Consider the following 27,964-nt stretch of genomic DNA (forward strand, 5'->3'; position numbering starts at 1 on the left):
CACGTCGTGAGCAGAGAGTCCTGGAGCGGATGTCTGATTGGCGCGAATTATTTTATCTGGTCGCTTTGTTGCTATTATATCTATGAGTGTATGGCTGTGTGGCGTGTGATGAGTTGGGTCCAGCGGTGTTAAACTCATATCATTGGAGTGGAACAGTCTCCTTAGTTTTTCTGCAGAGGGAGATTTTAACTGTAAGTCGATGTTTGTGTCGCCCATAATGATTATGTGTTCATACAGTGTCACGAGCGAGGACAGGGCAGACTGAAAGGAGGACATAGCACCGACGTTTGGAGGTTTATAGATTACTCCAATTAGCAGTTTCTGATTTGATGTGTTTATTTCGAAAAACAAGAACTCTGCTTCTCCTTCGCCCTTTGCATCCGATGTGCATAGTACAGTAGGTCTGAGATCAGAGCGAACATAGGCACCCACACCACCTCCACGTCGTGTTTCACGATCTGCTCTTAGGAGAGGGTAACCATTGATTCGGATAGCGTCGGAAGAAATGTTTGGTTTCAACCAAGTTTCAGAGACGAGGATAACATGGAACAGCGATTGGCAGAACAGGTCACAGAACTCGTCGAAGTGAGCCGTTAGCGACTGCGCGTTCGCGTGGGCCACAAAGAGCCCGTCGCCGGAACCGGTCCGTCCCATTGTGGCCGCCTGTAGGACCGAGCGCGCTCCGTCTACCTGCTTACCGGAAGAGGACAAAAGCTGGATTTCGCGGGGGAAGACATATTTACAGGTGTGTCCAAGGTCGTGACTGACTCAAGCGTCTGTGAGCTAAAGGTGAAAGACAAGCTGGGGGTATCGGAGAAAGGAGCAAAAAGAAAGATGGAAAGTGGCAGTAGTGGTTACGAAAAAGATAATAGTAGTAGTAGTGGTAGTGACGAGGATGAAAATGACAGATACATGGTTTTAAGGAGATTCCTGTTAATGGACAATGTTAATTCCCGTTTGACTGATAATATGAATATGCATGAGCACTTATGATAGATAAATAAAGAAGCAATATTTATGTGAAACAATTGACTGATTTTAAAGAGAGTACTTATGGTGCTTATAGAAATAACAAAGCAATATTTACGTAAAAAAATGAAAAAAAGAATAAAAATTAACTTATATTAGACAGAGTACAATATGAGACTTTGTGTCTCGCGATATTTCGCTCAGACTTTCAGTTCGGACATGTTCGTCACCGTTTTCCTCCCTCCTTCCGTCTTGACTACGATCCTGCCATCCTGGGTCCATACATTTTGAAGGCCGAACTGTGTGATCGCAGTGTTCAAAAGTTTTAGTCTTTCACGCGTCAGATCTTCCCTCAGGGTAACCCCACTCTTGGCGAGTTTTCTTTTCTGGGCAGACACTTCAGCTCTTTTCCGGTATGACACAAATTTAATTATTATGGGCCTGGGTTTCATAGCACCTGGTATCCTGCGCCCAACACGGTGGCTTCTGTCAATGTCGGTCACGTCGATCTGCACGCCAATTTTCTCACGCACGAGGCTAATGGCCAGGTCGTCGGTGTTTTCACGATCGTTCTCAGCTACCCCGAACAAGCGCAAGCTGTTCCTTCGTTGATACTGCTCAATTTCATCGGTGGCCGCAGACAGTTTAGCTTCTAGGTCGGCGGCTTTTTTCTCTTGTGCGGCCAGGGACTTTTTAAGAGACTGGATTTCGGTGCTGTTGCGCCCGACAGACTCTTGCAGTTTTTCCATGACCGCGGCCGTCACAGAGTCCGTGATGGACTGCACGATTACGTCTAGCGTGTCTTTACTCTGCAGCGCCGAACTCACCTGGGACCGGACGAGCTCCCCGATGTCGGGAAGCGAGGCCTCACCTGCCGCCGGAGACCGGGCGCCCGCGCTGCCTGCGCCCCTGTAGCCTCGCCTGCTGCCGCTTACTCGTGCTCTTCCCATTTTTCACTCACTTATCACTTATCACTTGTGGTAATCAACGGAGAATAACACACCACGGCAAGTAACACTTGTTTAGTCGGATGCACACGTTGTGGACTGCCGCACTTCTCTGTAACACCTTCAATGAGCGGAAAAACTCGCGAGCCAAAGAAACGCGCGTCACTCAGTGGCCGCCATCTTATTGCTCCAAAATTTTTAGAATTATTTTTTCCTCATACAAATCGAATTCGATTATCATCGTGATTTCTTACCTGATATTCATTTTACATTGTCTGCGCAGCATTCTAAATTCATCTCTTGTACTTTTTGTGAAGTAAAATTATCAATTCATTTCTCAGAATTACAATTTCAATCTAATTCCTTCCATTTATATAAAAAAATAATATTAGCTTAGTAAAAAAGTAAAATCCTCTGCTTTTTGTATTGTATCTTTTAGTACATTTATTAATATATACAGTAATTTTGTGCATTTAATATCAAATAAAGATAATTCAAGTCTACCAGTTCTAACTACTTATTTGTAAATTCATTATATTCATAAAAAGTAGCATCCATGAAAAAATACAACACTACATCAATGTATTTGAATGCAGAATTAATTCTTGAAGGTTACCCTGAAAGTTCTCTAGTTATAACTCATCGTAATTTATATATAAAATTACCTTCATCTAATTCCACATAGAAGAGTCATAAAATACTAAAGATGCTCTACCTGAATAAGTGTTGACCACATCATTTAATAAAAAGTTTTTGCACAATACTATACAACATATTGATTTTGGATATCTGAGAATTAATTGTAATGTTTGTAAATTTGTCGTATGTATCGTACTGTCGACAAAAAATTACAACTTTGCCATTTGTTCTTTGATACATTCCATCTATTTATTGTAAATCTTGAGATGAAAATTTTCTCCAATTAGTTATTAACTGTGAATTCATATCATCGACCTATCCATACCCACTTCTGAAAAACAAAATATAGAACTCCATTCACAATTAATAAGTGACAAAATTTATTAATTTAACATACTGCTTTAACTGATTCATTTAAATTAATTGTGGGTACAATTGGTGTAGATTTTGGTATAGTAGTTTGTATTGACAGTTTTTCTTTCATATAAAATTTCAATATAATCAACATCATCTTCAGATAATTCTGATTGTGAACCATGATATAATGGATACATTACTGATTCATAAATATCTTAATGGCATGAACCAAATGAGTCAACTAAAACTTCAAATAAATTTGTGTGATATTTTGGGGTATTTTTATCATTTTCCATATACTCAATATCATCTTTATCTATATGTATATCTACAGTATCATCATTCTTACTTGGAAAGAATGCATGACCTAACACATTTCCTTCTCTATGCAGTTCCTTTGAACAACAATGACCAGATAATTCGTTATGTTTGTAATTAAAATATCAGCATCATTACTATCACAAGGATACTTAAAATTAATATTTTTTCCCATTAGCGAAATGCTACCTCTGTAGCTTCTAACGTTTTTGATTTTCTCCTTTATAATTCCATTTCATATTTTGGTCTGTTCATAAAATTTAAAGTTTCTTAACTTAACTCACCAGTTCTCTCAAGATTGCAGGTTAGTTGAAATAACATTATTAATTCTCTTAATAAATCATCATTAACTTGAGTGAATATAGTCCCATCCTTCTGGATATCTAAGTAACCAAAATCATACAAATATTTAATTGCTTTATTGTTGCCATCTGGTTGCTGGCCTAAGGCTAACACTAATGAAACTATTGTTTTCAAATAAACACGAGCTGAACTATCTTCATTTATATACGGGGTGGCGCAGGGGAACAGGAAATTTCGAACGTTACAGTTGGCAGCACTGTAGCGCCGGCAGATGTTCGGAACTTTGCACAATTGATGTGAACGCATTGCCATTTAGTAATCATGGAGAATTGGACTGGTGCGGAACATGCAGTAGCTGTGAGAGCGTTTTACAAAAATGGTGATGTGCGACTGCCGCGCAGAGAACATTTCGACGTGTCCCATCTGCGCATGCGAATGCAACATGGGTGCGTAATTTTGAAGAAACAGGATCTGCCTTGAAAAAGAAACCTTCAGGTGGCATTCCAACGGTACGTACCCCAGAGAACATTTCAGCTGCTAGAGCTGCAATCGAGAGAAGTCCTCGCCATCCCTATAAGTTGCAGATTGTGCAACACTTACATGAACGAGACCCAGCGTCACATATGGAGTTTAGAAGCCAGATATTGGCTAAAATCAACGAGGACGCGAATTTCCTTGGTAACTTATGGATATCAGATGAAGCCCATTTCCACCTGAACGGATTCGTGAACAAACAGAATTTTCGTTATTGGGCACAGGACAATCCTTGAGAGTTTCACCAGCGACCACTACATAGCGCCAAGGTCACAATATGGTGTACTGTATCATGTCATGGTGTTATCGGCCCTTATTTTTTTGAAGATGAGGATGGTAGTACAGTGTCAGTAACATCCGCTCGATATGTTGAAATGCTTAAAACATTCTTTACACCAAGACTGTACGAGCTTAATCTTAACGTCGAAAACATGTGGTTTCAGGACGGAGCCAGGTCACACACTGCTCGACAATCGATAGCAGCAGTTCGTCAATGGTTTGGAAGACACATTATTTCACATAATAGTGACATTGCATGGCCTGCGTGATCCCCTGATCTTAGTGTGTGCGACTTCTTCCTGTGGGGAAATCTTAAGGCAAGGTGTACTGTACACGTCCTGCAACAATCCATGAACTGAAGGAGAACATTGAAAACGAAATCACTGCCATTTCCCAAGATTTGCTACACCCCGCTTACCAGAGTTTTCATAACAGGCTGTTAGAGTGTGAACGCTAAATGGGAGCACATCTTTCCGATGTCATCTTTAAAAAGTAAAGAGACACTTTTGGACATTTTGATTGTAAAGACATACTGAATAATGGCATACTGAATACGTTCACTTTCGTTAATAAATTACTAGTTTTATGAATTTATTAATGGAAATTACGTTATTTCAAAATTTCCCGATTCCCTGCGCCACCCTGTACAATTAAAATATTATATCATCAATCTATTCTCATTCATCATCATCACTATCAGTATCATCATCCAATAAAATCTTAACATCAGACTGATTTGTAATTATTCATTAAATGTTTTAATAACTCTTCTACACATTGTAAATCTAATTTGTCTTTTAACCACTGATCAGTACATTCTTTATCAAAAATATGGTTACAGCTTGTTTTTACAAACTGATGATTTTCATTTCTTAAGCATATGAAGCATTCACAACCCTTAGACTGTTCCATTATTTCATATGGTTTGAATATTTTTTGTATGAAGATACAGATAGTTCTAGGCATTTTAATATTATTCCCCAACCACTTTGTCTTTAAATTCCATCTTAAAATATTCAGATAATTTTTGTTCTCCTGATATTTCTTCCCAATTAATTTATCCTGAAATTCTCTCATAAAATCTTTAGACAATTCTTGTCTATATGATACAATATCCCAATATGTTTTCTCATTTTTGAATAACCTTTAAGTCCTAATTATTTAGGCTCGCAATTTATTAGAAAAAATTTAATATATTTTTAAAAAAGTGCAAATTCAAAAAAGTGATATTTTCCTTATAAAAAATTATTCTATTTTTCCAACAAAAAACTACATTAATTTTTACTTTTCTAGATGGAATTTCTTGCACTAAATATCTGGCACCGTAAAATTTTATACTTTTTTCATTATGGTATTTCAGGGTACAGGCAGCTGAACCATGAAAATATGGAGAAATGCAGAATTAACTTCATATATCTTTTTTTGTATGTAAATCCAGAGATTAAAAGTTTAATCCCTCCAGATCTTAAATGAAAGAAGGTTATTCAGTAATGAAATTTTATAGTTTATTTAAAAGAATTTCCAGGTAGCTAAAAATTGAGCCACGTGTAAAAATGCAAATTTTTAATATAATTCAGAACCAAATAGATATATTAATTCACAAGCAAACCCAAAAAATAATCTTTAAAATTGTTAAGAATACTTTGAGGTATCTAAATTTTTAGATACTTTTAGTAATACAAATTTATGTGTTATTTAGAATCAAACTCATACATTAATCCACAAGAAAAAAAACAGCTACTAAAATGTCACACCCTTACAGAAATATAAATTTTCATTTAAGTTTGAGATCTTCATCTTACAATATTTTTACTTCATAAAAGAAAAATGTATTATTTCTAATGATATTTTAAACTATATTCATTATAGAATTATTTAACCAATAATCCAGGTCTTCTGAGCAGAGGATCGTAATGTGTAATAAGCAGACATCTAGACCATCTCACAGGAATTCCAAACTGCATCAGTATTCACTGCAAGTACTATGACAGTCAGGCGGAAGATGAGAAATCTGTGGATTTCGTGGTTGAGCGGTTGCTCATCACACGGCTAAACGCCAAACGACTCCTCGCTTGGTGTCAGGAGCGTAAATATTGGATGATTGAACAGTGGAAAAGTGTTGTGTGGAGTGACAAATCACGGTACACAATGTGGCGATCCGATGGCTGTGTGTGGGTATGGCGAATGCCCGGTGAAGGTCACAGTAAAACTTGGAGGCGGTGGTGTCATGGTGTGGTCGTGTTTTTCATGGAGGACACTATCACTGCACAGGCCTACAATGTTATTTTACGCACCTTCTTGCTTCCCACTGTGGAAGAGCAATTCGAAGATGGCAACTGCATCTTTCAACATGATCTAACACCTGTTCATAATGCATGGCCTGTGATGGAGTGGTTACACGACAATAACATTCATGTAATGGGCTGGAATGCACAGAATCCTCACCTGAATCCTATAGAACACCTTTGGGATGTTTTGGAATGCCGACTTCATGCCAGGCCTCACCAGCTGACATCGAGACCTTTCCTCAATGCAGTACTCCATGAAGAATGGAATGCCATTTCCTAAGATTCCTTCCAGCATCTGACTCAACATATACCTGCAAATGTGATAGCTGTCATGAAGCCTAAGGGTGGTCCAATATTACCGTTCGAGGGTGCCATGAATTTGTCAGTCAATTCCGGCCAGGTGTCCAGATATGTTTGATCACATAGTGTAGCTGCAGACTAACATCAACTACTTGCTTACACAAAAGTCTGCTTCAGCTGTATCTAACATAATTGTTGATACTTCAGAAACACCAATGTTGAATATTTTTGAATATATTCAAAATAATAATTATTAGTTACGTTTAGGTACTTGGTTTAAAGATTTTTGTTTCCATTATGAAGAGAAACATGTATTAATTAATTACAGAAGATATTTTAGGTTTTTTTATATGGAATTCCTGAGTCTTAAGGTTTAGACCCGAAATTTTTAAAAAATGCAAAGGAAATATTATTCAATTTCTTGAAGATAACGAAATTCCAGTTACAGATATAAAACATAATAATCCTTTAGCTTTAGGAGTCAGTAATGTTGTACCAAAAAAATTGATTTTATAATTTGAAAATTTTAAATAATCTGTAATGATGATGAATACAAATAGTAAACAAATAAGAAAATCTCACATTGCATTACAAAAATTTCATTTGATTATTTAAAATATACAGCACCTGTTGAAAAAGATAAATCTTAACAACTATCAATCGAATTTCAAAATCAATTAAAAATTAAGAAAGAAGAGAAACAAGAATTAGACATTAAAATAAAAAACTATAACGATTCAATATGAATATAAAAAATCTTTATTGATAAGGTTAAACAAAAAAACAAGTGGTTATATTAACATAGCTACCTCCAAAAGATATTCTTTAATCAATAATTTTATAGTAAGAAAAATAGAGACTTTTGTCTATTAGAAACTCTAATTTTATTTTTTCACAAAGTGAACAAGATAATTTTTATATCTGTTACTATAATAAAGAATATGATGCCAATAAAGTAAAAAATTAATTCATGAATTAGTTGATGATTTTAGAGGTAAGAAGATTAAGGAAATTTATGTTTTACATTATACATCATTGCTTGAGATTGATAAATTAACTGTTAAAAATATAAATCAGACTTTTGATTATATTAGTGAATTAACTAAAAATCAATTGAAAGGAATATATGGATTCAATTACACCTAATGGAATAGAAGTACATGAGGAAGAATTAAAAGAGAAAATAAACTAAGTTCTGGATTACTGCATAAACGAAAATAATTTAAGTTTAACTAGAAAGCAATTGTAGATAGAGAGAAAACTGATGATGTTATCAAAGTAAAACTTTGGAATTGCTCTAAAGAACAGAAACAATGGAAAAATGAAACAAAGCAGTAACACACAATGAAATAAAAATTACAAATATGTATTAATTTGTCCCTTGTAATATTAATAAACAACACGAATTTCCAGAATGAGATTTTCACTTTACAGCGGAGTGTGCGCTGATACGAAATTTCTGGCAGATTAAAATTGTGTGCCAGACCGAGACTTGGACTCAGGACCTATGCCTTTCACTGGCAGACGGTAAAAGGCAGAAGGTAGAGCACTAGCCCACGGTGGGCAAAGGTCCTGAGTTCTAGTCTTGGTCTGGCACACAGTTTAAATCTGCCAGGAAGTTTCATATCAGCACACACTCCGCTGCAGAGTGAAAATCTCATTCTGGAAACATCCCCCAGGCTGTGGCTAAGCCATGTCTCCACAATATCCTTTCTTTCAAGAGTGCAAGTTCTGTAAGATTAGCAGGAGAGCTTCTGTAAAGTTTGGAAGGTAGGAGACGAGGTACTGGTAGAAGTAAAGCTGTGAGGAAGGGGCGTGAGTAGTGCTTGGGTAGCTCAGATGGTAGAGCAATTGCCCACGAAAAGCAAAAGTCCTGAGTTCGAGTCTCAGTCCGGCACACAGTGTTAATCTGCCAGGAAGTTTCAATACAAATTTCTTGTCCACTGAAATTGGCCACAGGCCATAGCCTGCTTCAGCTGGCAGTGTATGAGTAATTCACATTTTCATCAATTAATTGATTTATGAAGTTTGGGACTATATCATTGTGGCAGCTAAAACAGTCTTCAGGTTGCAACTAATTATTAGGATAACATACAGACAGAAAAAATGAGAGAGTTAATTTTGTTATTCGTACTGTTTGGTACATTTATAGAGAAAAATATTTATTAATAAAAATATTTTTTCCCTTTGCTATACCTAGGTCTAAAAAGTATATAGAATTAAAGTGTTGCCACTTACATAAAAACAAAAATTGGCCTACTTTTATAAAATAACATTATTTTTATTTGTCCAACTATTGAGTGAATTATTGAAACCTAACCATTTGACATAAACTTGTGCACAGCCCAAAGGCTACTTTAGCTGCCTCTTATCTCCTTCCTTTCTCAAAACTTTTTTAACAATTTTTGTTTTGTGTAATTCATACTCATAAAAATTTGCATTTACTTCTTCACCATTTAAATCTTTCAGTTTATAAGTGACTGAATTGGAATGAATAACATCTTCAATTTCCAAAATTTCTGTTGTCCAATTTGCTGTACAACCTTTTTCAAACATTCCTTTAAATTTACTGAATCTAACTTTATCTCCTTTTTTAAAATTTAGCGTCAGATAAAGCAGACTTAACCCATGACATTTTTATCTTTAGCTAAAAAAACTGTTGGTTTATAATTCTTTTCATTAACTTCTGTTAGTTTCATTTTTATTGTTGAATGTTCTGTGTTATTATATTCATCAACTAATCTCAAAACTAGTTCAACCCATTTATAATTTCCTTGAAGAGAAAATTTTTTCCCATCTTCACATATTCTATTAAATCGTTCAACAATAGTTGCTTGTAATTCACTAGAAGTTGAATAATGATTAATATTATATTTTTCACTAGTTCTTTAAAATTTTTATTATAAAATTCTTTTTCATTATCTGTTTGTAAATTTCTTGGTTTTCTCAACTCTAATATTTTATCAAAAACATCAGCCACATTCATACATATTTTCTCTTTAACTGCAATTGTCCAAGCAACTTTTGTAAAACATCTATAACAGCTATCAAATATTTATATTCTTTATTTATTTTTGAAATTCCTTTCAGTTTTCCTGACTCTATTTTGACTAAATCAGCTTGGCATAAATCATGTATTCCAAAATAAATTACATTTCTTCTTTTAAAATTTTTTCTCATTGGTTTGTGTAATTCATTAATAATTTCCTGAAGAACTAAGCACATCATCAACGTGCTTATTTATTCCTTCACTTACAAAATTTTTTAACGAATTTAATCTCTTTACTTTTACATACTGTACAAAGACCTTCAATTCCTTGTGTTCCATTTTTAGTTGTTATTCTCTGAGGGATATGTGTTTCAGTACATTTTTACACTTCAAATACTAGATGTGATTATCATTATCATTTATATACAATAAAAAATTTGATAATATTTAAATTATTTCAGTAAATATAATGAACTTTACTTCATCATGAATAGTTGTTTACTATATCCTGTAATCTTACTGTTAGAAAATTTGATTTTTTTACAATTATTGATTGATTATTATTTATTTCATATAGTTTATTAGATACATTTACTGTAATATCAAGATCATCAAATTCCAAATCTCTGGTTATATCCTTACCAACAACAATAATTCTTTTAAGCCTGAAATCATATCCAAAATTGTGTATATTTTGTTTATCTCCAGTTGTATAATTAAATTCAATTATTTGTCTATCCAATTTTCTGACACCAAATGTAGTGGTAAATTCTGCCACTGAATGTAACAGCAACACCAAATGTAGCTGGAAGGGGTAGAAGGCACCGTATTAAGATTCGTCTGAGCTTTCCAAATGATTTATTGTTTCCAAGTATAGCGCCCCCATTCCTCTCGATTTGTGACACTGGGTCCCGCAATTCTGAGGACGCCACTTCTCTGTCTGCAAAACGGCTTGGTGCAGAATGGCTGCCTCAGTGACCCATGCACACACTGCTATGAGTCAGCCTTATACATCAGCGGAGCTGCGAGGTTGTCAGGATGCCGGCAGTTGGCTCAGCAATCTGCATCCCTGCTGACTCAGCGCTGGTGTGTGTGAGCTGCAAGAGGCCAGCTGCGCGCTTCTCGCCGGCATGGCTAAGATCATGGCGACAACAAGTGCCCGCGATCCGGAGTCCGAATCTGCGGCCCTCACCTCAGGATGCCTCCAGCGCTTTTTGGAAGCCAGGACGACTACCCATGGTAGCGAGCCATGGAGTGGCTCGCTTTGGCTGGCTACAGACCCTGCATCAGCCTCAGAGGGTCGAACCAGTGACCTGCTGTGGACTGGAATGCTGGCACCCCATCTGCTGCTGCTTGTAGCTGGTGGTGTGACAAGCCCCACAGTTCAGGATAGCTGCCACACTTGCATGACTCTCGGTAGAAACCCGCACATATTATACGTGGCTGTGCGCCTCTGTTTTGCCGTATGCGCCGCTTCGAGTCACGTACTCATGGCACGATGGGTTGGCCAGTAGGCCCCTTCTGGCTGTGATTTGCGACATACAGAACCGCTGGATATACTCTTTCAGCAATTTGACGTCCCTGTGGCCAGCTTCACAACTCTTGTTATGTGTAACTCACTGCAATCCGGCCAGCACCTAACTGTAACTTGTGCTCAGAATATTGCACAAAACTACTTTCCCTATCCTAAGCGATGGTGCCACTACATGGCATATTTCATATTTATTACATTTCAGACAAATCGAAAATATAATGTTATTTTACTCTTCATTATTCGACCATGCTTATTTTCAGAATATATACTTCGAAATGGAAAAAGCAGAATTTTCCCACAGGAGATGTGAAATATTAATCCTCTAAATAATTTTCTCAAACATATGATTTATTTCTCGATTTTAAACGAGTTACACTACTCAAATCAGACATTGACATAACTACATATAATTTCATGACGGACTATCCTGTCTATGTGATTAACATGACTCGTATCTTCACAGAAAACGACTATGTAATTTGTGCAAGTTTTAATGAAAAATTCCTACAGATACCTTAGTGTAAGTAACGATGTATGGCAAGAATAACTTAATTTACAATGCACAGAACAGAATAGCTACTGAATATTTTAAAGTATATAAATGAATAAATATTTAGAAAAAGTTAAAAAAATGTTTACAGCTTGTTTGCATATTATTTTCTAGTATATTCAGAAAGAAAGAGACAATAAAAACTGAAAAATTTTCTTTTTTTGAGAAAGGATATTTATTTTTTCTGTTAAATGTTATGATCTTTAAATGGACAATACCAAACAGCTAAAGCAGAGTGGTGACTATTTAGAGAAAAAGAATATTAATGAATTTAATAAAGATAAGTGTCAAAAAGATAGATTTTGTGTTATTTGTAAAGAATATGTATCGAGACGTCAGAAAATTAAAGTTACTTGTGAATGTGGTAGAACTTTAGGTAAAAAAAAAATTACTGTAAATCATGTACAATCGAGTGTTCAGAAAAATCTTGTGGCTGTTCAAGAAGAAATAATTAAGTAAATTTCAGGTAATGAATAGATTTCTTACATTCACCATAATTCATTTTATTTATTTGTTACGTTCACCTTTTATAACACAATATTAAATTTTATTTTCTTACGTTCATTTTTTGTATGAAAAAATAATTATTTTTTAAATTGGTGAATAAGATACGAAAAAATCTTCATTGTTATTAATTTTTCTTAGTGAGTTAGACCCAAAGAGTGGATTATAGTAGGATGTTTCAGTAGGTTCTGCGTAAGTTTCCGTTTTCTAGTGAAAAGAACTAGTGAAACAAGTGACATACAATAGAAAAAGTGAGCCAGGACCTACTGAATCATCCTACTTAGAAAAGTGGGGGAAAGAATGTCACGGACATGATACAGGATTTGGGATGGGCATCATTGAAACAAAGCAATTTTTCTTTGGGGCGGGATCTTCTCACGAAATTTCAATCACCAATTTTTCCTCCGAATGCGAAAATATTTTGTTGTCGCCTACCTACATAGAGAGAAAAGCTCATCATAATAAAATAAGGGAAATCAGAACTCGCACGGAAAGACATAGGTGTTCCTTTTTCCCGCGTGCTGTTCGAGAGTGGAATAATAGAGAATTATTATGAAGGTGGTTCGATGAAACGTGTTCCAGGCACTTGAGTGATATATGCAGAGTATCCATGTAGATGTAGTTAAACGAGTTGGACGACGAGGAATGGCTTCAAATATTTTCCTGTAGGCTCACCTTCGTCTTGGAAATCTCTCCCGATACAAACGTCGCGCGCGAGCGCTGTCGCCGTCAGCTAATCCACACATCAAATGGGCATCTGCCATCTTTGTGGGCACCGCCACTGCAAGTGCCAAGTCAGTGGTTAATTCTACGTAGATAAATGTGTGCTTGAAACAGTCGTACTGATCGCTGGAGCAGTTGATGGTACCAGTAAACAAGCAATGACGTTCGTCGCATGGCAACAGGGACACGTAAAACAAAACACTGGCGGTGTACAACGTAACCAGACATCACCAACAGTGCATGTTCCCCATGATTCTAACGTTCTGTTGTGTGTTTCTCATACATGATTAACGAGCTGAAGAAAACGACTTGTAACATAGAAACAAAGGGTTTCCAGACAAATGTTCATATAACGTTATATCTTCGTCTACGTGTGAGGGATGTGTCCTGCAATTTGTACCGTAAATTTTTTCTACACCCTCTGCAAAGGCCCTCTCGCTTGCGCTTCTTACGTTGTGGACGGGAAACTCTTTTCTCGCGCTGTGTCGCTGGCTGGCGTGTTCTCGTTGTATACACCGAAGCCATGGTGACTCGCGTCTTCCGCCTTCCAGTCCATGGTGCTATGCTCGGAGCAGACATAGTAGTAATGATACATGATAAACAACTTTTGTAATACAAAAAACGCCCAGGATCTGAGTGAACAAGCGAGAGAGAGCGGAGAGGACAGAGCCTTGGGGCATGCTGGTGGTGGGCTAGAAAGTACTGGAGTCGGAACTGTGGGTAGTGACACAGGAGGGATGACGGGAGAGGAAGGAAGCAATGAGATGGACAAAATTAAAAATTGATGGAGTTTAAAGAGGAGCCCAAATGCTAGACATGGTCATAGGCGTTCTGGAGGTTGAGGGACACAAAAGTAGCAGAACAGTGGGAGTTAAGTTGGAGGGAAAGGAGATTGGTAAGGTTAAGGAGCTGGTCGTAGGCTGAGAAGGATGGCTGGAAGCCACACAGGGTAAGGGGGAGGAAGTGGTGGTTGTCGTGATGAATACGGCAGGAGACGATAGACTCTAAGACCTTACTGAACACGGAGGTGAGGCAGATGGAATGATAGCGCTTTGTTGTGTTTAGCGAACAGCAGGACACAGCAATTCTTCGACGGGTCATGGTAAAAAAGCCGGGTAGCAAGGACAGCCAGGAAGGACAGGGGAGGTGGGGAGAGATTCCTTGAGGTGGCGGTAGGTGACACCGTCATGACCGGGGGCAGTGTTGCGATTGGAGTGGAGAATGAGTTTGATGTCATGTGCAGTATTGGGGTGTTTATGTCTGGAGGATGGGGTGGGGGGGTTACTGGTCCAAACTGATCCAAGCACTGGAAAATGGGGCGAGTGGCGGGATGGAGGTATCGGTGTGTTCAAGGACTGTGGGGAAGAGGGAGTAATCACGCGGGATGGCTACCAGTATGCCGGTGGAAGCTAACCAGTACTTGGAGGAGTTGACAGGGAGGGCAGAGTTAAGACATTTAGATGTCTGGCACCAGTCCCAGCGTTCCTTTGATGTTAGGAGGTTTCGGATGTGTCGCTGTAGTTTCTGGTGGCGGAGGAGTGTATCCCGGTCACGGGTGCGGAGGAAGGAGAGGTAGAGCCTGTGGTATCCAGGGAGAAGAAGGACGGCCTGTGGAGGAAGAGTAGGCTGGTGACGGTGGATAAGTTTGGCAGGAAGGTGAGCCTCCTTTGACAGTAAACTCAAGGCCATAGCATATATACTACGAGCGAAACAAACGCATTACTATCACTGAATGTCCAGCGGCACGAAGGTGTAGTAAATTCAATAAAAGAAATAACAGCAAATATTACAGGAACTTAGAAAATAAACTGTAATTAATATTCAATTTTAAATGGATAGAAAAAACAATAGTAGAACAAATCGAACAGAATGAAGCAGTAAAAAGCGTACCGAGAAACATCATGCAGCCCGATGGCAGTTACCGAAGTGAATACACAGGTAGCGCCACAGAACGACAATTGGCTTACATAGTATACTGATGATGATGATGATCCATACTCCTAGGAGCGTAGGGGGACAATGCGGGAGACCCGCACTGCTGACTAGGCAAGGTCCTAGCGGAGGTGACTTGCCACTGACTTCCTCCGACCGTAATGGGGTGAATGATGATGATGAAGACGACACAACAACACCCAGTCATCTCGAGGCAGGGAAAATCCCTGACCCCGCCGGAAATAGAACCCTGGACCCCGTGCGCGGAAAGCGAGAAAGCTGCCGCAAGGCCACGAGCAATGGACACATAGTATACTTCACGTATGTAAATGATCAGGTTCAGATAATGAGCCCGTCACAAAGAAAACAGCAACTAAAGGTCGGAACGAATGAGAAATATTAAGTGGAAGATAGTGGTTCTGCGGATGAGTCAGCTGGCATGTTCAGTTCGCCACAAATAGAGAAAGAACCGATCGAGAAACATGAGGTACAATCACAACATCTGGCAGGGCAAGACAGTGAAGAACCTGTGAGCATGAACGGTCTATTAAAAATTTCATCTACTGAAATTAAAGCAAATTAGTGGTCTTGATAATCAACTCTAAACACAAATTAGCAGCCTTAATAGCCAGCTGAAAAAACGAAGTGGCCACTGCGCAGGGGTAGATCAGAGATATCAACGAAAGGTTCGATTTAGAAATCGTAAAGATACAAGAAACGTTAGAGCCTGTAGCAGTAACGCATGTGAACGGAAAGGTCTTCGCTTTAATTACGAAGATTGTTGGCGAATGTAGAAACGAAGTCTCACATTTGAGAAGGATCTGAGAAAGAAAGAAGCATACAGGTAAACATTTGCGAACAGAAGTGTGACCAAATCACTTCACAAATTCACAATTCACACCTCTTAACAAACTATTAGAGGGTGAGGAACGCTTTGATCCTGCCAAAAGGTTGGATTTATGAGAAATTGTGAAAGAATTTTTCCTGAATATTTGTCAGATCAAGTGCACTATCAGGTAATGCTAAACGATTGAACACAGGTCAAATGACATTTAGCGAATTCAAACAAAAATTTACTAAGGAATACCGATCAGAACAAAAACAAGATTGTTTATGCCGAAAATTCACAACGGGCAGATTGTATGACAATATTGGCAGAAGCTCCATGAAAGATTTCTATGTATCCTGGTAGTGAAAATTGGCACACTTAAAAAGTAGACGATCCGCATCAGAGATTATTTAGGAGCTATGAAAAAATCGGCCAGAGGATTCGAAGAGATTCGTAGGAAGCAATCATCAAAGCTTTCCTGCTATTCCAGAAAGAGTAGAAGATGAAGATCATTGGCGAAGTAATCGTGATAATGAAGCTTCCTGGCGGATTAAAACTGTGTGCCGGTTCAAATAGCTCTGAGCACTATGGGACTTAACTTCTGAGGTCATCAGTCCCATAGAGCTTAGAACTACTTAAACCTAACTAACTTAAGGACAGCACACACATCCATGCCCGAGGCAGGATTCGAACCTGTGACCGTAGCGGTCGTGCTGTTCCAGATTGCAGCTCCTAGAACCGCTCGGCCACTCCGGCCAACTGTGTGGCGGACCGAGACTCGAACTCGGGACGTTTGGAAGGTAGGAGACGAGGTACTGGCGGAATTAAAGCTGTGAGGACGGGGCGTGAGTCGTGCTTGGGTAGCTCAGTTGGTAGAACACTTGCCCGAGAAAGGCAAAGGTCCCGAGTTCGGGTCTCGGTCTGGCATACAGTTTTAATCTGCCAGGAAGTTTCATATCAGCGCACACTCCGTTGTAGAGTGAAAATTTCATTCTATAATCGTGATCATCGTTAGAATAATAATAGTGGTAATCGTAATGACAATGAACAAACTGACGGCGATAAGTGTTGTGTCCTCGCCAATGGACGCAACCACAGCTGGCGCGCTGAGACAGTTTCCGACTGGCGCCACTGGCGGCGCTTTGAAGTTCGCCGACAGTAACAAGCGCGACCCAATCAACAACCTCGGCACCGCTGCCAGTGGGATGGACTTCCGCGTTGTGATGGGTGGCGGCCACGGCAGCAAAGAGATTCACGTTCGGCGTTGGAGTACGACAGTTCTAGTAGAGAGTTCCAGGGTTGCACTTCGTAGCTACAGTTCGTAGTCGAGATCAGCCTGCGAAACAGTCTACAAGTGGAGTCGCCTATAGCCTTCGCATAGGAATGAGCGTTTGCAACAGTGAATGACAGTGTGGCGCCCTGGTCACTTACGCACGCCTTGACAGGCCGCTGCTTTGTTATATCTCTCCGAAAGATCCAGCGAGATGCTGTACAACTTTAATATCGCAGCGCAGTACCTATTTGTGTGTCACTACTTTGTTTGCGCAGTCACAGTTCCTCCGTCGACTTCGGTGCACCTACACCTAATACGATGGATGCAAGCCTTTCTACCCAGATGTTCCGTACACATCAAAAGATACCGCGTTGATCTGGTTGAACGAGGCAGGGGCGGGGGTGAAGGTACTTCAGCTGCTCGCGGTAGAGAATTTGCACCGTGACATTACCATGACAGCAACAACGCGAGAAACTGAGGACCACATATGTTGTGGGCTAAACTAACTCGGACAGATTTTCACGGTCCATACGTAAGAAAGAGTACCGGCGTACACCTAACCAATCTAACACACGAGAGGACCACTGCGAAGCACTGCAGACTGAAAGCCCTCCACCGAAGAATACAACAGACCGATCAGCTGTCCGTATCGAAGCTGTAGCTACGGCAGCAGCACAGAATGAGGACGTCATAGTAGAATGCAATGAACCTGCTTCGGCAGATAACGGCACCGGGGCAAGAGAAAACGTGAAAATGTTCGTATGCGAGGAAGAAAGCGCCAACGACAGTTTGAATAAGATAAAATTTGCGAAAATTAGTTGCCAGGACTTGGTGTGAATAGATGGATGATCTGTATCAAGGGCTAAAGCAGTGTGACTGGGAGGATTTCAAGAGGAATTATGCTACCAAAAGATTGGGTAGTAGTGAAAGGATAAAAAGGGAGGTCAAGAATTGGCCGCGACCCGATAGCGAGGAGGGAATGGAAGTATATACCGCCGCGCGAAGCTCTCGAGCAGCAAAGGGTGGTAGACAGAGAGGAAAGGGGCGCCGCGAAAAGTAGGCGAGCTGAGATTAACAGTCAGAAAATAAATACGGACGCAATCAGAAGAATGGACGAAGATGAAACCTTCAGCGTTGCCGACGAAACTAATCGCCGGCAAAACAAACTGTTGTCAGTAGACATAGGACGTAGTTTCGGACGATTGCTTACAAATTATTGAAGTTCACGATATCTGCACAAAGTACGAAGTAAAGGTAGATATCATTAGAGCCGATGAAGATGATAGCTCACACGAAGACGCTGTTGTGGAAACAAAAAACAAAAAAAGAAAAAATCTAATAACATTAGAAGAAAACCATGACCCTCAGTATTCAAGACCCGACAAAAAATCGGACGAGGAAATTTACATCTGTTTAACAAAAGCTTTTCTATTACAACCGAAGAGTAACTCAGAATGGTCAATTAGATGGTTCGAATGAAGAATATGAGTATGTTGAAATTAGAGAAATGAAGGAAGGCGTGGTAAAACAATGTTGTGCACCACAAAATGAAATATTGTCAAAACATGACCCTGAAGTAAACACGAAACCAAGAAAGAAGGAATCATCGGATGATACTCTATACTGATAAGAAAGGGTTCATGTCGCGAAAGACTTTGAAATCCCAAAACCAAAGAAACACTCTGCTCATAAAAAGTACATGCATAGAAAACCCATTGGTATGAAATTAAACCTCTTTAAGGTTTGTTGTGGTAAAATCAGGGAAATGAAATTATACTGTGTACAGTATCATATATTACTACCATAAATAGAGCACATGGGGCAGATTTATTTCAGAATAAAGCACGTTTATTTTCAAATTTACCGGGAGAGCGGTGTCCTGACCACACGCCCCTCCTATCTGCATCCTTAACTGAGAATGACGCGGTGGTCAGATCGTCCCGATGGGCCGCTTGTGGCCTGAAGACGGAGTGCTTTTTATTTCCAAATTTAATTATATTTATAAAGCCCCATCTGAACTGCAAGGAACTCCTGACATTAACGCATACTATCTGATGTACCCAAATTCAAAGAAAACCTTAGCCGTTCGTAATACAGTGAAATCGAAACCTTATGTCCACAGAACAGAATAAGTGATTTCCTGTCAGAGAGGTCACAGTTCGCAGTAATTGAAGGAAAGTCATCGAGTAAAACAGAAGTGATTTTTGGCGTTCCTCGAGGTAGTGTTATGCGTCCTCTGCTGTTCCTTATCTATATTAACGATTTAAGAGAAAATCTGTACAGCCTTCTTGGTTTGTTTGCAAATGATGCTGTCGTTTATTGTCTAGTGCACTCATCATAAAATCAAAACAAATGGCAAAACGATTTAAAAAAGATATTGAATGGTGCGAAAATTTGCAGTTGACCCTAAATAAGACTGCTAAGAGGAATATGTTAAACTTCGGTTACACGATAAATCAGTGTCATCTAAAGGCCGTATATTCAACTAAATATCCAGGGATCACAATTACGAACAATTTAAATTGGAAAGAACACATAGAAAATGTTGGGGGAAGGCAAATCAAAGACTGTGTTTTATTGGCAGAACACTTTGAAAATGTAACAGACGTACTAAAGAGACTGACTACACTACACTTGTTCGTCCTCTTTTGGAGTACCATTTCCCCGGTCTGGGATCCTTCTCAGATAGGATTAACGGAGTGCATCGGGAAAGTTCAAAGAAGAGCAGCATGTTTTGTATTATCGCGGAATAGGGGAGAGAGTGCCACGGACATGATACAGAATTTGGGATGGACGCCAATCAAACAAAAGCGTTTTTCGTTGCGGCGGAATCCTCTCACGAAATTTGAATCACTAACGTTCTCCTCCGAATGCAAAAATATTTTGTTGACGCCAACCTACATAGGGAGAAACGATCGTCGTAATTGTTACGTCTGCCACAGACGGCCCCTGCCACGTAGACCACACTCCAGACACCCATGTGTACCATATAACATACACAAGCACTTGCAGACGCAGCCAAGAGGAAAACGATTCTTCGAAACAAACAGAACTTGCTAGAGACTAATGCAAACCTTTTTCTGTAGAGGTCGCCTCACAGATACAGGGAAAGTTGGAATACTGCGCCGGCTTTATAAGGCCAGCGCAGCAGCAGTACAGCCAGTTCCTCGCCGAGCTGGGACCAGCTCCGACGGACCTCACCGACGCTCTTGATGAATGGTCGTGTACATGTTATTTGTTTTTGTGTGTATATAGTGATTGTTCGAGAAGTGTAGTTCAGTTTCAATAAACGACATTATACTGAGTGTTCTATAATATTGAGTATTCTTCCGTGGCGACGAGTATAGAGGAACGAACCGTCGAACATCATGGTTACGACAGCAGCACCTACGGAATGGCAACAATTCTTTCAAGGACTTCTGCACCAGTTCTTGGAAACTCAGACACAACTGATCGCCGAAATCCGAAGCCTCAACCCGCCCCTGCTCACGAAACTACAGCCGCTGGACTCCGACTGCCTCACTTTCACCGCCATCTGTGCGACGTTAAATGCCTACTACAAACGCTAATATCATGTACTCGCAGCCTGCGTCGAGTTCTACCGATGCCGGAAGAAATCCGAGCAGACCTATCGCCAGTGGGCCGCCGAGCTGCAAGGTCTCGGCAGGAAATGTAAGTTTCGCACACACCTTTCCAAGGAATCGTACGCTGATGACATGGTGCCGCCACGACGCCCTCAAGTTAGAAGACCCGTCCCTCGAGCAGGTCCCACAACTGGCCTATAAGTTCGAAATTTCTACAGCCGCCGATCGTTGACTGGAATCCTGGCCAGATGTAGCAGCAATCCGTGACGACACCACGACGGACACCGAAGACGTCGCAGCAATCCAGGGCTCATCGCCGCGCTCCTGCCGCCGCCGCGGTCGGAGACCGCCTCCACAACGAGACGCCGAGTCGCACCATCCCGGCCGGAGCCAGGAGCCAATGCAGCAACGACACAACCGGCAACGTCGTCGTGGGGATCGTCTCCGCCTGCCCTGCTGCCCCCCCCCCCCCCTGCTATTCCACACATGTTAGAGAAGACTTCCCAGACCGTTGGGCGCAATGCACGCACTGCGGCAGGGAAGGCCATTTAGCGTCCGTTTGTCGCGCAAAAACCACCACCTCCAGCAACCACTACCCCAGGCGCTGCTATCCAGTCGGCTTGAACAACACCCCAATGGACATCAACCAGGTAGACCACTCCTCGACATCAAAAATTTTTATAGAAGTCAGTATCAATGACAAGCCTCTGCGTCTGCAAGTGGACACAGGCGCAGCAGTATCCTTGTTTAATTACACTTCAGATGCCAACATTGATTCACCACCCCTCTCTCCAGCCCCTAAGAGCCTACTGGCGTACAATAAGCAAGAGATAGCTCTCCTAGGACAATTCACGGCTCAAGTACAAATCGGTTCACCGTCCAGTCACGTTCCTGGTTTTCAACAATTCCTGCACAGCAGACTTACTCGGACTGGACGCCTTCCGCTTATTCGGATTTTCCATTGTGGACGATGTTCAGCTAGTGTCTCAGCACGTTCCTTTTCCTGAAGTTGATGCACTCTGTAATGAATTCCAGGGCCTGTTTTCACCGGACATAGGCTGCGCCAAGGACTTTGAGGCCTCTCTCCAACTCCGTCCCTGCCCCCGGCCCCGCTACTTCAGGGCACGCCAGGTACCAGTGGCACTACAACAGCCGCTCAAAGAAGATAACGTCTTCAAGATGAAGGGGTTCACCAGCCCGTGCGGTTTAGCTTGTGGTCCACGCCTTTAGTCATCGTGCAGAAGTCAGGCCGCCGCCTTCGCCTCTACGGTGACTTTAAGTCTACAGTCAACCCACAGCTTCTCGTTGACGACTATCCCCTTCCACGACCGGAAGATCTTTCTCGCAAATTGGCAGGGGGCTCCTACTTTACCAAAATCGGCCTAGCAGAAGCATATCTCCAAATTCCTCTTGATCTTTCCTCCCGACAATACACATAAATATTCCTTTCGACCTCTTCCAACTAAACCGACTCATGTTCGGTTTAGCCAGTGCTCCTGCAATCTTCCAAAGATACCTTGAACAACTTCTCGCTGCTATCCCGGGCTGTATAAATTACTTAGACGACATAGTCGTCACGGGGTCCTCCTCCTAAGAGCACATAGCCAACCTCCGCCTCCTCTTCCTCCGCCTTCGAACTGCAGGTCTGAAATGTAATATTTCTAAATGTTCATTTTTCCAACAATCTATTTCCTATCTGGGTCACATCATTTCCCAGAATGGAATTTCTCCATCTTTCTCTCATATCGACGCGATTTACAGCCTGACCAATCCCCGGGACCTCCATCAGTTGAAATCCTTCTTGGGCAAAATTTCGTATTACAGGAAATTCGTTCCTTCTGCAGCTCAAGTGGCAGCACCCCTGTACCACCTCTGCCGCAAAAATGTCCCATTCGGTTCGACTCCAGTCTGCGAGACCGCCTTCCATACCCTCAAACAGCAGCTCCAATCTGCTGCATATCTCATGCCTTATGATCCAAATCTTCCTTTGATACTTGCTACAGACGCCTCTGCGTATGGTGTGGGAGATGTCCTGCCTCACAAATTGCCGGATATCACAGAGCGCCCCTTAGCATACATCCCAAAAGCTCTCTCCGCAGCACAGATCAAATATTCCCAAATCGAGAAAGAAGCACTTGCCATGGTTTTTGCCGGTCCTAAGTTCTATGCCTTTCTCTATGGCAAGTCCTTTCACATTATTACTGACCATAAACGGCTCCTCTCTTTATTAGTGCCTTCCGCGGGATTACCGACCAAAACATCCCAACGTCTTCAGCACTGGGCTTTGTGCCTATCCCAATTTTGCTACACCGTGCATTTCCGTACCACCTCCCAGCACGCCACCGTGGACGCCTTGTCACGTCTACCCTGCTTTTGACTAGTTGGACCTCCTTGTTTTTCAGATTGATGACGTCCAAGAGGCCCTGAAGGCCTTTCCCGTTACAGCTGTCAAAGTAGCTGCAGCCACCGTAGGATTCCTTCCTCCAAGTCGTCTGACACCGCGTTCTCCATGGTTGGCCATCCTCGCCGCCTCCTCGGGATCAACGCCACCTCCGATTGTATTATTCCATCCGACACCAGCTTTCGGTGGTGGATGGAGTCCTCCTTCGCTTAGATTCAGCAGAACCGAGGGTCATCGTTTCGAGATCCCTGCAGCCGACGATCCTCCACATTCTTCACCAGGGGCATTGGGGGATCGTTCGCACAAATTCCCTCGCAAGACGGCATGTTTTGTGGATCGGCCTCACGTCTGACATCACAGAGGTGGTGCAGCGCTGTACCGTCTGTGCCCAACAATTGCCCCCCCCCCCCCCCAAAAAAAATTCCTTCCCTGGCCTATGCTGAACGGTCCCTGCGACCGCATCCACCTTGATTTCGCGGGCCCTTTTCTGGGCCACCAATGGTTCCGTAACGGATGCATTTTCCCATTTCCCGTACATCGTTCGGTGTTCAGCAATCACCTCGGACGTTACCTCGCAAAAATATTTTGGTTGGAAGGATTACCGAAAGCCATAGTCAGAGACAATGGACCACAATTTTGAAGCCAGGAATTCCTCTCCTTTTGCACTGACAACGGTTTCCAGCATCTTCTCACCCCGCCCTTCCATCCCCAATCCAATGGGGAAGCAGAATGCCTGGTCAGAACTTTCAAGACACAAATGCTCAAATATACCAAAGACCCCTCCCTTGAAGACGCTCTGACGCAGTTCCTCAGTTCCTATCGAGACACTCCGATAGGGGACAAGCTCGGCAGAAGCACCACGGACCCTCCTACATCTTCTCTTGCCCTCTCTACGAATTCAGATTCCTCCTGGACAGTGCCAGTTCTTCCCTGGCTCCTTAGCCTGGACCTGAGGTTTTGGCACTAAAGAGAGTTGGCTGCCTGGGTCGCCAACTTTTTGATGTCATCTTGGATGGCCACATAGTCCGTCGCCATCGAAATCAATTGCGTCCTCGCTACCCTGAGACACCTGCGCCGCACCCTACGACGCGGACCACCGCCACCTCTACAACCCATTCTGGACCACCAATACAGCCCCACTCGTTGCATGGGTGACGTTTCAGGGCATCAGTCGCCGCCACCAGCGCCACCAACACAGCAGCCGCAGCCGACGGACCAGCTGCCCGGCCCCTCTTTGACGCCTCCCCAACAACCGATGGCCACCGATGCGGACGAACCGATGCCACTGGTCCCACCCATGCCGCCATCACAACCGGTACGCAGGTCAGCCCGCATTAGAGATGGGTCGAACTCGTTCATTCCCGTGAACTACTTCATTCATTTCACTCTTTGCCGTGAAGCGTTCAAATGAAGTAGTTCATTCACGAAGTACGGAAGCCTGGCGAAGTTGCTCAGTTCGCAGCTCAGCCGCGCTACGCTCGCTTCGCCTCGCTCGTACAATAAAGCTTCGTAACACTTCATAATTTTACCAACAGATGGCCGAACTATGCAGTAACGTGCCCGCAACGTTTGACGCTCTTACAGCGTCTGAGCTAACTTAAATAGAGCATGGTCGAAGGGGACAAAGGAAAGATAAACAGAGAAGCCTGTCAAATATAAAGAAGGTATTACATTTAATCTTGCACGACATTTTGTCATGAAGCGCCCTAAAAAGTCTTTATCTGCCGAGTGAAACATTATTTCTTGTATTCATGGACTGAAAACTAGGGCTACCAACGAAATGCAGTCCAATTTTATGTTCCTTTTAAAATTTAATCCAAAATAGAATGTGTATGTTTACCACTGTCACAAAGTCTATATATCTACGTTAAGTAATTATTCAGAAGTTATCCTGTACATTTTATTTTTGTTGAGAATAATAACCCTCCAGATTCAAAACAGTTTAAACTGTCACCTGTAGTCATTGGTACGATTTCAGGTAAAATCCCTCTTTCAGTGTTATTAACAAACCTTTTATTTTCATGTTGGCTGTGCGTGCTCACACAGCCAGCCTCTTCGTTTGTATCTGTAATATTCATTGGTCCGCAAGTGCTGCCAACGATAGGCTACCGGTAGAAGCGAAGTATAACTGAACTGCACAAATAGTCACGGGTAATGATGTCAGCACAGCAGGAAGCAGCTGACGCTGCCTTCCCCTCGCCCCTCACCTTCACAAACCATCGCAAACCAATCGTTTCCCACAAACGCCGCGCGATTCGTCGACAGGCAGTAGAGGGGGAACTGAAGTGAAGGGAGAATGAGTCACGTAGCGCCGATGTAATGGGATGAGGGAGAGGGGAAGAGAGTGAGTGAACTAGAAAAAAGTATGGAGTGTGTTATCTGTGAAGAGTTTGAAGTACTAGTTCATTGAAATTGAGTGGTTAGTTCACACTTCACTGGAGTGAAGCGTTCATTTGAACGACTCATTCACGAGCTCCCCATCACTAGCCCGCATCGCAGGACGTTCAGCGCCATATTCTACAAGAGGCAGCCTCCACAGCCTCCTCCGGGGTGCCGCAGCCGCAGATCTCCACGACGTTGCAGCTATCGATCTTTCGCGCCGCTCCCACCCGGAAGGGAGGTATGTTACGTCTGCCACAGACGGTCCCTGCCAGGCAGACTATACTGCAGACACCTATGTGTACCATATAACACACACAAGCACTTGCAGGCGCAGCCAAGAGGAAAAAAATTCTTCGAAACAAACTTGCCAGAGACTAATGCGAACATTTTTCTGCAGAGGTCGCCTCACAGATAGAGGGAAAGTTGGAGTACTCCGCCGGCTTTATAAGGCCAGTGCAGCAGCAGGACAGCCAGTTCCTCGCGGAGCTGGGACCAGCTCCGACGGACCTCACCGACGCTCTACAAGTTATTTGTTTTGTGTGTATATAGTGATTGTTCGAGAAGTGTAGTTGAGTTTCAATAAACGACATTGTACTGAGTGTCCTACAATACTGAGTATTCTTCAATAATAAAATAAGGGAAATGAGAGCTCGCACGGAAAGATAAAAATGTTCGTTTTTTCCGCGTGCTGTTCAAGAGTGAAATAAAAGAGAATTGTTGTGAAGGTCTTTCGATGAACCCTGTGTGAGGCACTTAAGTGTGATTTGCAGATTATCCATGCACATGGAGAACCAGCACTGTTTGGAAACATGTCATGAACAACGTGTACTATGTTGTATCCGACTTCTTGAACACTGAGGTGGCTATAAATAACACAGTTAATTAGAACATTCCGGTTTAGTAATACTTTATTCAGTAAAAGAAAACTTATCTCTGTTCGGCAGGCCCGTCTGTCGCTATGAAGTTGCACACGTGTACTTGCGTTTCAGAACACAGTATATCCGCGATTACTGCCTGGCGAACTGTTACAAGTTCAGAATAGCCATACTGTGGATTCACCGCAGTCATTAGAAAAAACACATGTACTTACACACTTGTTGTCACACTTCTGATAGCGTTGGCTCGTAGGCACAGTTCACAGGAGACGGAAGTCCCTTCTCTCACAGACGGCTGACGCGGTCTGTGTCATGGCGAGTACTCGGCATAACGACGTTACTCCGACAGGACTTTCCTGAAAGTGGGCAGGATGCGCCCTCGAGCGGAACTGTCCTCCTGGCCTCTGTAGACGTCATTTCAGGGCAGAGGCGCCAAGAAAATAAGAGAGGCACGACTTCTTCCGGGCATCCCATTGGTACCTCGACATACCGCTTTTCTGAACATTATCTCTGCGGTGGTCGATACTTCTTGCGCCGCTCTCGGTACTATACGACACCGCATGTCTCTCCCCCAAACATTGGCCCCAGCGTCGGGTACGGAGATGAGACACGACTGCGTGGGGGAGGACGAAGCGATGACGCAACGGCGCAGGTAGGTGCCGAAACTTCAGCAACCACTCGTACGCCGGTACCCGCCCAGGAAACGCCGACCGGGAAAAGAACCACAGTGGTGCGTCGGCGAGCGTAGCCACACAGGCAGACGATGCGACATGCGGGCCGCTGGAGACGACGCCTGGGCCCCTGGGGAGCCCGGCAGGGCGACCGGGCGTGACCCTGCCGGTGGCTGCGTCACGGGCTACCAGCACGACTGCGACACCAGGTCGGCGTCCGTGGCAGTCACCCGCTGCGCTGTCGGAGGCGACGTCTGCAACTGTGACGGTTGCTGCTGCTGCGTGCTGCACCTCTGAACAAGCAGGGGCAGGCAGGAGCTCCCGAGTGGATTGGCCGAGGCCGGTTCCGAAGACACCTGTACAGCCCCGTCGGACCGTGGATGATGCAAGTGGAATGGAACAACAACTCAGACACCGCACCCCATTCCCGTCTGTGACCCGTGCCAAAAACATGGATGAACACTGGCTGCTCAAGCCGAAACTGTGACTCGGAAGAACGGACATAAGGTCTCTGCGGCACACGTAGCAAGTAGTGCAGAGTCCCAAGACGTCGACCGTGCAGGAGCTCCGCTGGTGAGTTTCCATCTCTGAGCGGGGAGAAAACTTCAGAGGATTGGTCGTGTGAGTGGTTGGCTCGGAAGAGCTGATACTGTGCTGACTTATGTGGTAGACTTCATTGGAACGACGAAGGGAACTTGCTGTACACATCGACAGTCGCTAGTCAGTGTATGGTCCAGTATGGCCCAGCGAAATCTATGTGCAGGCGTTGCCAAGGCTGTCAGG

The sequence above is a fragment of the Schistocerca cancellata genome, chromosome 9, assembly GCF_023864275.1.
Source record: "Schistocerca cancellata isolate TAMUIC-IGC-003103 chromosome 9, iqSchCanc2.1, whole genome shotgun sequence".
Taxonomy (NCBI): domain Eukaryota; kingdom Metazoa; phylum Arthropoda; class Insecta; order Orthoptera; family Acrididae; genus Schistocerca; species Schistocerca cancellata.